The sequence below is a fragment of the Capsicum annuum genome, chromosome 11, assembly GCF_002878395.1.
Source record: "Capsicum annuum cultivar UCD-10X-F1 chromosome 11, UCD10Xv1.1, whole genome shotgun sequence".
In the NCBI taxonomy this organism is placed as follows: Eukaryota; Viridiplantae; Streptophyta; class Magnoliopsida; order Solanales; family Solanaceae; genus Capsicum; species Capsicum annuum.
The window spans coordinates 146,795,644-146,807,649 of record NC_061121.1 but is presented as its reverse complement, the minus strand read 5'-3'; the positions used below and the strand labels follow the sequence as shown (position 1 = coordinate 146,807,649).

The window sequence follows — 12,006 nt, the reverse complement described above, 5'->3', positions numbered from 1 at the left end:
GTAAATTGATCTTGGGCATATTTGTACGTGCAAGTGTTAGTTATTTCCTATACTTCTATCAAATTAGTGAACTATATTGCATATATAGTCAATTGGTTGATCTTACTTTGTGTTCATTAACTAATAGATATGATTAGTTTTCCAGGTCTAAACTTTTTCAAGGATTGACCTTGTTGTGGATGTAAATACTAAACTTATGCACAAGTCAAGGCATTAGGATCAATAATGGAAAGCAAAACGAGCTTAAAAAGGAGTTGGAAAGGCATTTATAAAGTATTGGACTTAAATACAAGTGGAAGCACTACATGAGAATGGAAAATTTGAGTTTAAAACGCATATCCATGTCATAGAAGAAACACTCTATTTTATTAGTTTGTTACGGAGATGGCCACAAAGATAATTTCAAGAAACAGTGCGGGTGCACAATAAGAGCATACCACACAAACTAGGCTACACGATAAGGGCATGCCACGCTAGCTAGGCCACGCAATAAAGGCATGCCACAACCTTGGGTTTTCGGGCACAACTTATCCTACACTATAAATAGGACACTTAGCTGCTATTATAATTACTTTGGAATGACTTGGGAGAGAGAAAACACCCGAAGGAGCTCTAAATAAGGCTTTTCTTATTTACTTTCATTTTCTTATAGTTTTACCAATGGATTCAATTATTATGATTCTTTGTATAACTATGAGAGGCTAAACACCTTTTTTTATGGGATTAAGGCTACGGACATGATTACTTAACACTAAATTAAGTCTATCTCAAGTTAATTATCATATTTGGTTGTTCATATGTTCTTGTAATTACTATTTTATTGACTTACGACCTTTAGAATACGCCAATATTTCTATTATGAGCCTGTAAGGAGGAATATTAGATTATAATATAGAACATATGGAGTGGGTTCTTTTCTTTTAAATAAATTAAAGATAGGATTTGCGGGTCGTATAGGAATATACCTAATTCACCATATTTGGTTCAAATACGGTGAGATATAAAAATATGTTTGAATTAGTTCTCACATCCTCGCTCAATGATGTAGTTGTGGGGATAATTTATATAGATTATTAGCAGCTCAGATGACCATAATCATGTTATAAATCCCGTGAACCAATAACCAAGTTTGTTAACTTGACCAATGAGATTTTATATCTTCGTAGGATTGTTCAAATTGCCTTGGCGCTAGATTCTTCCTCATTAGTTTCAACACTTTTTATTCTCATTATTATTTATTGTTAAGTTTTAAATCTTCAAAACTCAAACCCTCTCTAGGTTACAACTCGCATTTAGTTAATCTTATTAGTAATGCTTTAACTAGATTGCCTACTAAGCATCATGTCCATGTAGGATCGATATTCGACTCGAAAAGGACACTTTATTACTTGCATAATCATGTACACTTGTATGTGCAGAAGGACGCAACAACTATTTGGAACCATTGCCTGGGATTTGAAAAATTAGTAACTCTCTAATTTTTAGTTTTTTTATTCTATCTGGTAAGTGATAACAACTTGGTCTTAGCTAATGAACTTGCAGGTATAGTTTTGAATCTCTATTAAGCTGGAAATATGAAGGGATTTAGTTAAACTATAACCTAAACCTGAGGGATACTTGCATGAATTGAGGAGAGAAGCAACACTTATCTATTCCATCCTGCAATTTCAAAATACTGAAACCATTCCCGCAGTCATGGTTAAAGAACAACTAGGCCATAGGACAGTGCGCAAAGTGGTAATCCCACAGACAACTAATTTCACCTCTAATATTCACAGACTAAAACTTGGGGGTGGGTGGGTTAGATTTGATCTTAAGCAAAGAATAATGCAATTATTACATAGCAGGGGGCAGTTCACAAGCTTGTTACTTGAGGATCCATAGGTCTACTTATAGCATTTCTTGGAGAACACACTGTTATTCTTACTGGAGTCTCCAAAGACTACATGAGGCTCACACTTTTCTTATTCTCATTATTGGGGGAAGCAAAAAATGGCTATAGGTAGAACATTCAATCTCAATCACAACTTAGGGTGAGTTGGCAAAGAATTTTCTCAACCACGTTTTTCCTACTACAAAAACTACAAGGTTGAGGAGTGAGATCTTGAGTTTCAAACAGAAGCTAGATAAGAATTTCTATCATGCATGAGAGAGTTTTAAGTCTTTTCTTAAGGATTGTCTGCATTACCAACAAAACCAATGAGGTTTTAACTCGTACTATTGTTAAAAAACTTGACCATAACACAAAAACTTTTCTAAATGCAGTTGCAAGTGGTCAAGCTTTGAAGAAAACTTATGATGGGTTTATATACACTCCTCAACCAAATTACTTAAACTAATCCCGAATGGTAGGGTGATGTATCTATAAGTCTGGTGACAAACTTGTAGGTATGATCAAGGTTGATAGTGTCACAACATTGGCTGCATACTTGGATTTCTTTCAGAACCAAATGATGATAAAGTTTACCTAACTGAGTGTGAATCAACCTCTGGCACAAGTGAATACAGTTTAACAAATTCTGATTTGGTGTGGAATTTGTACAGGTAGTGGTCACTTTTAAAACTTTTATGGGGAAAATCCAGAGTCAGTTGAAATTTATGGGCAATACAGGAAAGGGAAATCAGAATTATAGTAATTCCTAAAACCACAATTGGCAAAGTCAACCCAAGTACTCATGGGGAAATAATTAGGATCAACCTCAGTAATTTCCCCAGTAACAGGGTAATCAAAATAACATTTTGGCCAAAAATATAGAAGATACATTGAAGAATATCCTGGATAACCATGAACAAATGGCAGCTGAAATAAAAAATCAGCAACTAGCCCAAAAAGATTTGGAGACACAGTTCGGCCAATTAGTTAAGGCGCAAACACAAAACCACAAGGAGGTTTGCCTAGTGGTACAAAAAATCAAAAACAAGTGATGGAAATTAACTTGAGGAGTGGGAGAGACTTGATTGACAGTACTCCAAAAAAAAATCATGGGCATAATCATAGTTAGTCACATAGAAAGATGATGAGAAACAATTGGCAGGCAAAGAAGCTAAAAATTCAAGAAAGTCTGAGTACCCAAAAGAAAATATAGTTGAGCAAATACCAAAGAGATCAGAACCACCTTTCCCTTATATGCTTAAGAAATCCAAAGAGGATGCTTTTTTTAATAAGTTCTTTTACACGTTCAAAGAACCTAACATTAATCCTCCTTTGTTAGATGTTTTATAGTAAATGACTAAGTACGCTAAGTACTTAAAAGATGTGGTGATAAAAAATAAATCTTACTGATATTGAGATGGTTGCACTTACTACGGAGTGCATTTCTGTGGTGATGAGCAAGATGTACAAAAAGGTCAAGGACTTTGAGAGTTTTACCCTTCTCATAAAAATTAGTGAAAGTGATGAGGTCCATGCTTTGAGTGATTTGGTGGCAAGAATCAACTTGATGCCCCTCTCAGTGTGTAACACTCTTGTCCTAGGCAAACCAAGGCCTTGTTTAGTGATGATCCAAATGATGAATAAAACTAGAGTAGTATCTGAAGAAATCATAGAGGATGTTCTCACTAAGGTTGGTAAGTTCATTATTCATGCTAACTTTATTGTTTTTTATTATGATCCATATCACAAGGTGTCAATCATAGTGGGACATCCATTCTTAGCTACTTAATAAGCACTATTGATGTAAGAAGGAACTCTCAAAATGAGATTAAATGATGAGAAGGTAGTCTTCAGAGTATACAAAGCACTCAATACACTTTCACAACACAAAAATTTATGCATAATCATAGCTATAAAAGTAGAAGAGTGGGGGATGAAGAAGTGTAAACAAATAAATTACCTCTTCAAACTCTCGCATGGAGTTTCCTAAGTTAATAATTAAGTCTGAAAGGGAGAAACTTGAATAGGAGCCTGAAAAGGTTAGTGTGGAAAGAATAAAAGACTTTAAGAGTAAGCACTCAAACGTTCATGAAAGAGTAATAATATGGGATCTAAGTAGAAGGAAAAAGATGGGAAACTATGGTTGAGAGTTGTGAGTTGAGTAGTGCTGCGACAATAAATCAGGCACTACTTGGGAGGCAACCCATGTTAAGGTAATTATTTTTATTATTTTTGTTTTTCCTTTAGTATTACTTTTGGTTTAGTTTTTGTTTTGTGTTAACAGGTGGAATGAAAGTTTGAGTATGTGAGATTTAAACTAAGAAGCATGACAAAAACTAAGCGTTGGGTCCTTTGGACATCTTGGATGAACATGATGCTACTAGATAGGCCTAGAGGCCTCATAGAGTGTATCTATCCTTACTTTTAATTTATACTTCGGGAAAAAGTATACTTTTATGTGTGGGATGGGGAATCTTTGAATTTGTTTAAGGTGAAGTGCGAGGTAGGATTTTTATTTTGATTTGTTTTCTAGTTTTTGACTAAATTTACAAAAATTGCAAAATGATTTTATTTTTATTAATTTTCATTTTTTAGTGTTTGCCGCATTATTTGTCTAGTAGGAGCACAATTCACCCACCCCTCAATTTTTCTTTTCAATTTTTTTCTGTGGGAGGACCTTTGAACCCAGTATCCTTTTTTGATCTTTAGGAGGAATTTTATTTTTTTGTCATTAGGAATAAATGGTTATGTTCTTTCTACGTGCTATACTTGATTATAAGATGCAAGTTGATTTTGAAAGTCAAAGCTTGTGTAATGTGTTGAATGACTATTATTGAGATACCTAGACTCGTTTATTTGACTCTTATGTGATGTTGGATTAAGTTTAAATTTTTGCTATTGCCTGGTTGAGAGTCTATATGGATCATTCTTTATTTAAGTATAGTTCATGTGTGAGTGAAAGTTTTGTTAGATTCCATGTATATATTGATGTGTACTGATGTGTTTGTAAAAAAAAATAAAGAATGTTGGATTTGGGAGATGATATAGACATTTCTTTGATAGCCATGTTTTATACCTACTTTATCTACCCTATTTTCATGATCTTAGTTAGCCTAGTTGAGTCTTTAGACTATTCTTTGCTAGCCTCAAATGTATCTTATTCCCTTAATTCGTTGTAGTTTGATTCAAAGATTCTAAGTGCTTTAGTTGAGAAATTGAGATGTTCAGAAGTGTATTAATTGAAGAAGGAAAAAGTGAAAGTGAAGACCCAAAATAGAATCTATTGGCATATTGAAAAATTTTGTGTTGTGGTTGGGAGTAATGTATTAAAAAATTGATCTTTTGTGAATCATTCGATGATAGAAAATTCCCTACTAAAGATGTGTGAACTATCTCAAAGAGATGGGGCAAAACAAATGAGAGGTGGAAAAATAAAAGTGGTGAAATAAATTGTTTGGTTAGAGAGGAGTCCAATGTAAAGTGTTTTGTATTAAAGCACTTTAGGGAAGATAGTCACTATTACAGGCCAAAATAGTTCTTTCCCATCCCTTAACTTACACTACAACCCCTAAAGTCATACTTGAGTTTGAGATTTGATGTTATGATATTAGTGGAGTAATACACTAAGGAAAAGCTTATGGTTCATCTTATGTGACATCTGAAGTTTTTGTAAGAGTGGGCGGAATTAGAATCTTACACCCATTCTAGTGATAAAGTACATGTTGTGAGTGAATATGGGTGACTCTCATATGGTAAGGGTTTATGTTTAATAATGGATAGGTGATTTATATGATCTCTTTGTTGAGTAATGTGCATGAGTTTGCCAACTTGGTAGAGTCAACTCTGGAGGATAGGAAGTCTTAAAGTAGTATTCATGTGTTTTCAATTGTAATGTCTTTCCTAACCTAGAATTTGCTATTCATGTAGTTGTTGTAGTTCTATCTTGAGTATCTTAGATCATGTAGTAATGCTACAATCTTACTTGATTGGGCGTTGTGTAAAGAGTTGTTTGAGGATGAACAAGGCCTTATGTGTGGGGTGGTGATTTTAGGTGTATTTATATATCCAAAGTGTAAGTTATTTCCCATACTATTGTCTAACTAGTGAGCTACATTGCATATGTTAAGTAATTTGATTGAGCTTACTTGGCGTTCGTCAACTAATGGATATGATTAGTATTTTAGGTCTAGACTTTTACGAGGATGAGCCCATTTGGCGACATGCAGGACGCATCTTTGATGTGCCGATTATCTGTTGCGTCACCTGTAGGACACATCTTTGATGTGCCAATTATCTGTTACGTCACCTTTGTTAAATTTTTCTCCAAATCTTTATTTTTTTGACTCCTATCGGTTTTCTTTTCCTATTTCAATAACTTTTCGACCTTGACACTGAAATTTAATCAAAACAACATTAAAATGCATTCAAATTGGCATTGAGGACATGATTTCTCTCTATTTTTATGTCAAATGACTTGGCAAATTGCCGACTCATCATTCACTCCCTATAAAAGGAGCATGACATTCATGTGGAAAGGCATCCAATTCCATGTTTAACATGCAATTTATACTTACTCTATTAGTAAACATCAATTTATCTGTTTGTTTTCCATCAAGACTTACATGTCAAACGCAAAGTTATTCCAGAGACGTTTTCATCAAAAACACCTTCGAATTCATGAAAACCAACCTACAATAACTTTTTTCTTAATTTTATTGAATTAAGCCTATTACTGTATAATGCAAAGATAGCCTTGACATGTGGGCAAATGGACAACATGTATGTACCACCAGCAAGACAAAATTCAGTGACAAAGTAATGATTACGTGGACCAAGATAATCAGAATTGAGCCACACACATCACAGGATCCAGATACCGAGAGAGATCATATACAGAGATGTGAAGATATTTTGCTCTAGGAATAAGTCAATTGATGAATACTAGTTATTGACAGTAGTTATATAACTGATCCTTATACAAAGTCATGCATTACTTTTATCATTTAATAAAATTTATTTGGACGTCAACTAGGGAAATTAATGTATAGAATCCAGTCATTGGAGTAGAGCCCCTATATAAAATCGTGCAATCATCATGTGATAACAAGATTTTCAATTGTTGAATGCAATAATCAAGCATTCTCTGAGCTTTATAACAAATTTATTTTCCCTATTATCATATGATAACTAGCAGGTTCCCTTAAAGCATATCAGCTCTAGTCGGAAGCTCGTTCAACTACTCAAGATTTTTAAGTAATCTTCATTAGCTTTAGCTCCATTAGCCCACATATGATCTCTCAGTTACAATGTTCTGATTTTATTTTACATCGTTGTATCTTATAATTGCACGTCTGGCCAATTTAGGATGTTCTGGCGTCCGTTATCTAAAAGAATGGATCCCGATGCACAAATTTTTGTGCTTATGTGTGAATTCTATGAGTCCCACTGATATTACACTAGGGATTACAACAACTTACGAGAAGAGATGGTGCAATTGCTAAAGAAGAGCATCTAAGAGAATTCGTGGTTGACTGAACTAGATACAACTACGGGAAAAGTAAGGATATAGAACCTCGTGCTTACCCAATAGCACCCGATCACATGATTAACATGATCATTGGAGGTCAGAAGTAAAAGAAGTCATATTTACTGCAGCCAAGATGACCATAAAAACAGTCACTAAATAAAAGCAAATGAGGATGAAGAAGAGATTAACTTCGATAACAATGACCTAGAAGGCAACATGAACTCTACATAACGGTTTGATAATCTATATCAACTTTTGCAATGTTAAAGTTGAGCACATATTTATAGACCCAAGAAGCTCAACCAACCTTATCAGTTAGATGATGCTTGAAAAAATGAGCTTAAAGGATAACATCATTCCCTATGCAAGAAACCTATTAGGATTCAAAATGGCCAGTGAAGCAACAAGAGGCAACATTACACATTTGGTCAATAAAGTAGGAGTGGTTAAAGAAGTCATTTTTATATAACAGATGGAGATATGTGATACAAAGCATTCTTGGAAAACCTTGGGTTCATGATATGAAGGTCGTCCTAAAAACACATCTCTTGTTAAAATTCCTCGCTACAGAAGGAATCAAGAGACTTGGGGGAAAGTGTATTCATACCCCCAATATAGAATTCATTTAACTTGGGGAGGTTTAAGAAAAAACATAGCAACGCTTTTCACTTGCCAGGAACTCATAAGAAAAGGAAGTAGAAGCTGAAGTATATCGAGTACTGAGAACCTTTGTCGTACGAGAAGAATCAAAGGAAACAAAATCTACAATGGAGGAACACAAGCAAGTACCTACACTTTCTCATTAACAAGAAAATAAGATATATTTGCGGACTAAATTAACTCCGAGACTAAGATCAAACCAATAGATTTTCTTAAAATAAACTCAGATTTTTTTGCATGGTCATATTTAGACATGACCGATATCCTGTCGGAGTTTCCTAATCAAAAGTTGAAACAGAAACGATGTCAGATATCAAAACTCAAGAATAAGTTCATAAAGGTGGAAGTAAGCAAATTGCTCAACATTAGCTCCATTTGAGAAGTTAACTCCCCTAAATGACATGCCAAAATGGTCGTTGTACCAAGTAATGGTGAAATTAATGATGATTGTTGTATTTAGAGATATAAATAAAGCATGTACTATTAATTCTTTCCCTATGCCTCACCTCTCAAATAATTGATGCAACAGCTGGGCATGAGGCGCAAAGTTTTCTCGATGTTATTTGATTACTGTTAAATAAAGATGAACCTGAAATACCAAGAAAAAACTTATTTGTAACCAAATGTGGTACTTGTTGATATAACATAAATACATTCAAATTAAAGAATGTTGATAGTATGTTCGAAGAACAGATAGGAAAAACTATGCAAGCATGTAGTGATGACATGTTGACCAAGTCACTATATTTGGAAGACCATTTAGAACATTTGTAGGAAACTTTTGAAAACACTGACAATACAACATGAAGTTAAATCCCAAAAACTATGCCTTCAGTGTCGGGTCGGGTAAATTCCTTTGGTTTTCTAGTCTCCAATAGTCAATAGAGGGGTTAAGGCCAACCTGGATGAGATCAAGACAATTGGATAGATCCCTAAGTTACTCAATAATGTGAAAGATTGGCAGCTTTAAGCCGATTTATATCATAGTCCTTGTAAAGAAGCAACAACTACTTTACTCTACTCAAGAAGAAGAATGAATTTAAATGGTCTCCAAAATGCCAACAAGCACTTTAAGATTTTAAGAAGTATCTATCATCTACCAATGTTCTAAACTCAAAGTGAGAGTGAGAGCCTTCGGTATCATACCTTGTGATGTCAGAAGCAGTAGTTTGGACTGACATTGAGTAAAAAAGTACATAATGCCTGACTTATTATTAAAAAGTGAACATATCTCCTTTAGAACATAAATTCTATAACATAAAGTAATGACTTTTTAATGCCATTAATACTCACCATTAATTCTTTCAAAGTTCACCTGTCTTTGTCACTTTCAAATCCTATATAAAGAGCTCCTTCGGAAAAAAGAAATATACAACAAAAAGAAAGGAAAAGAAAAGAGTCTTCCTCCTTTTCTCTTCTTGAATTATTTTGGGCAATTGGTTTAGGCAACATTCAAACTTTCAGTCACGAGTGTACGTGTTTGGAAGTAGTTGTGGAACCTTGGGGAGCAACCGGGTAGAAGGATTTGCACCGGAGTCAGGCTAAAATCGCTTTCAAGGCAGTAGCTTACCACGACACAGTGTTTGTGACAACTCTCTTACTATCATTAACTCCTATCCAATATCAATATTGTAGTAATTTTTCCCAACAATTTGAAAGAGATTTTCTTACATACAATATTGATAAATGGCTATTTCTTTGGACGGATTTTTTCCTGATTTGTCAAAATTTGAGCCATTGGACGAAAATAATTTTAAACGTTGGTCACAAAAACTTCTGATTTTCTTAGAACAATTAGAAGTTGATTATATTTTGTTTAATGATGGTTCTAACATTATTACTGGTTCTAACACTGTTATGATTTTTGATGAATTTACTACAAAGAAGGTTAAAAATGATAACATAAATGCTAGAGGGCATTTATTGAGTTATATGACTAATACTTTATTTGATTTATTTGTTACTTACAAATCTACTAAAAAGAAATATGAGATAGTTTGCAAAACTCAAAATAGGACAAAATGATGTCCAAGTTCATCTTGTTGAGGGAGATAAAGTGGTCGTTGTTGTAATCGTCGAGACGAGCCTAGTGGCTAACAAAAATGACTGGGTGTTGGACACAGGGGCTTTAAGACATTTCTGCACCAATAAAGAGTTTCTCCATGACTTTGTCGAGTTCATTGATGATGAGTGCGTCAATATGGTAACTCCACTACTTCTGGAGTTATGGGTAAAACAAAAATTTCTCTTAAATTAAATTTTGGTAAAACATCAGTATTGAACAATGTTCTATATATTCTCTCTCTCCGTAGAAATTTAATTTTGGAGCACTTCTAAATAAAGTAGGCCTTAAATTTATTTTTAAAGATGATAAAATAATAAATTCTATGCTTTTAAGCTCGAACTCCCTAACTATATGGGGGGAAGTTGTCTTGTCTGCATGTTATGTTCTTAATATAGTCCCTTATGAAAAGTTAGACAAAACCTTATATGAGTTATGGAAAGAGTTTGTCCCTAACTTGAAATTTCTAAAAGTGTGGAGATGTTTGACTAAGATTGATCTACCTGACTTTAGATGGGTAAATATAGGCTTTAAGATTTTTGACACTGCCTTTATTGGTTATTCTCAAAATAGTGTTGCATATAGATTTATGTCAATAAATGATTATTCTATTTGTGAATATAGAGATGCCGAATTTTTTTTAGCGTGTTTTTCCTTTGAAAAATAATGTGCCTAGTGATGTGTAAAATAATACTTTTTTATGACTCAACCTAAAGATTTTGTGGTTCTAGAACAAGAGGATAGAGTATGTAAATTGAGAAAGTCCTTATATGGACTAAAGCAGACACCTAAGCAGTTATATGAAAAATTTAATTTCACATTAATAGATAATGGCTTTATTATTAATTCATCTGATACCTGTGTTTATTCTAAAATGATAGGATAAGACTATGTGATTATATGTCTATATGTGGATGACATGTTAATCTTTGGCCTTAATGTGAATGTTGTAAACGAGATTAAGAAATTTTTATTTTCTAAATTTGAAATAAAATACCTTGGAGAAGCTGATGCGATTTTAGGAATAAAAATCAAAAGAACTATTAATGGTTTCTCTTTGTGTCAGTCTCATTATATTGAAAAGATGTTGAAAAGGTTTGATTGTTTTGATGTAGTTTCAGTGAGAACTCCTTATGATCCTAGCATGCACTTGAAAAAGAATAGAGATTCCAGTATTTCTCAAACTAACTATGCTAAAATAATTGGGAGCGTAATATTTCTTATGAACTATACTCGGCCTGATATAGCTTATGTTGTTAGTAGATTGAGTAAATAAACTCATAATCCTATTAGTGAACATTGGCATGCTCTTCATCGCTTGTTAAGATACTTGAGAGGTACTATGGATTGGTGTTTGTGTTTTAATAAATTTCTAGCTATTTTAAAAAGTTTTTGTGATGCAAATTGGGTAACTGACAATGATGAAGTTAACTCTACCAATGGCTATGTGTTTACTTTGGGTATAGGGGATATTTCATGGAAGTCTTCAAAGCAAACTTATATAACACATTCTACTATGGAATCGGAATTCATTGTTCTCGAGTTGGCAGGGCAAGAAGCCGAGTGGCTAAGAAATCTTTTGGCAGATGTGCCTTTATGGGGAAGACAAATGTCATTAGTCTCTTTACATTGTGATTCACAAATGGTAATTGAGATTGCTAAAAATAATGTATACAATGAAAAAAAAGAGACATATTCGCATTAGACATGGTGCAGTTAAACAATTGTTGAAACATGGTGTTATCTCCTTGGAATATGTAAGGTCTGAAAAAAATTTGGCAGATCCTATGACCAAGGATTTGACAAGGAAAATGGTCCTTAAATCGTTGAGGGGGATGGGGCTAAAGCCCATGGATTGAGGTAATATGGTGGATACCCATTTGG

General features: G+C 33.9%; 1 non-coding gene across 1 annotated transcript; it reads right to left on the bottom strand.

The window, feature by feature from the left end:
- Positions 1-2,086: 2,086 nt before the first annotated feature.
- On the bottom strand, positions 2,087-2,193 carry LOC124889068. Its single transcript, XR_007047685.1, has one exon. It is a non-coding gene; the product is annotated as a small nucleolar RNA R71 (small nucleolar RNA).
- Between the last annotated feature and the right edge of the window lie 9,813 nt (positions 2,194-12,006).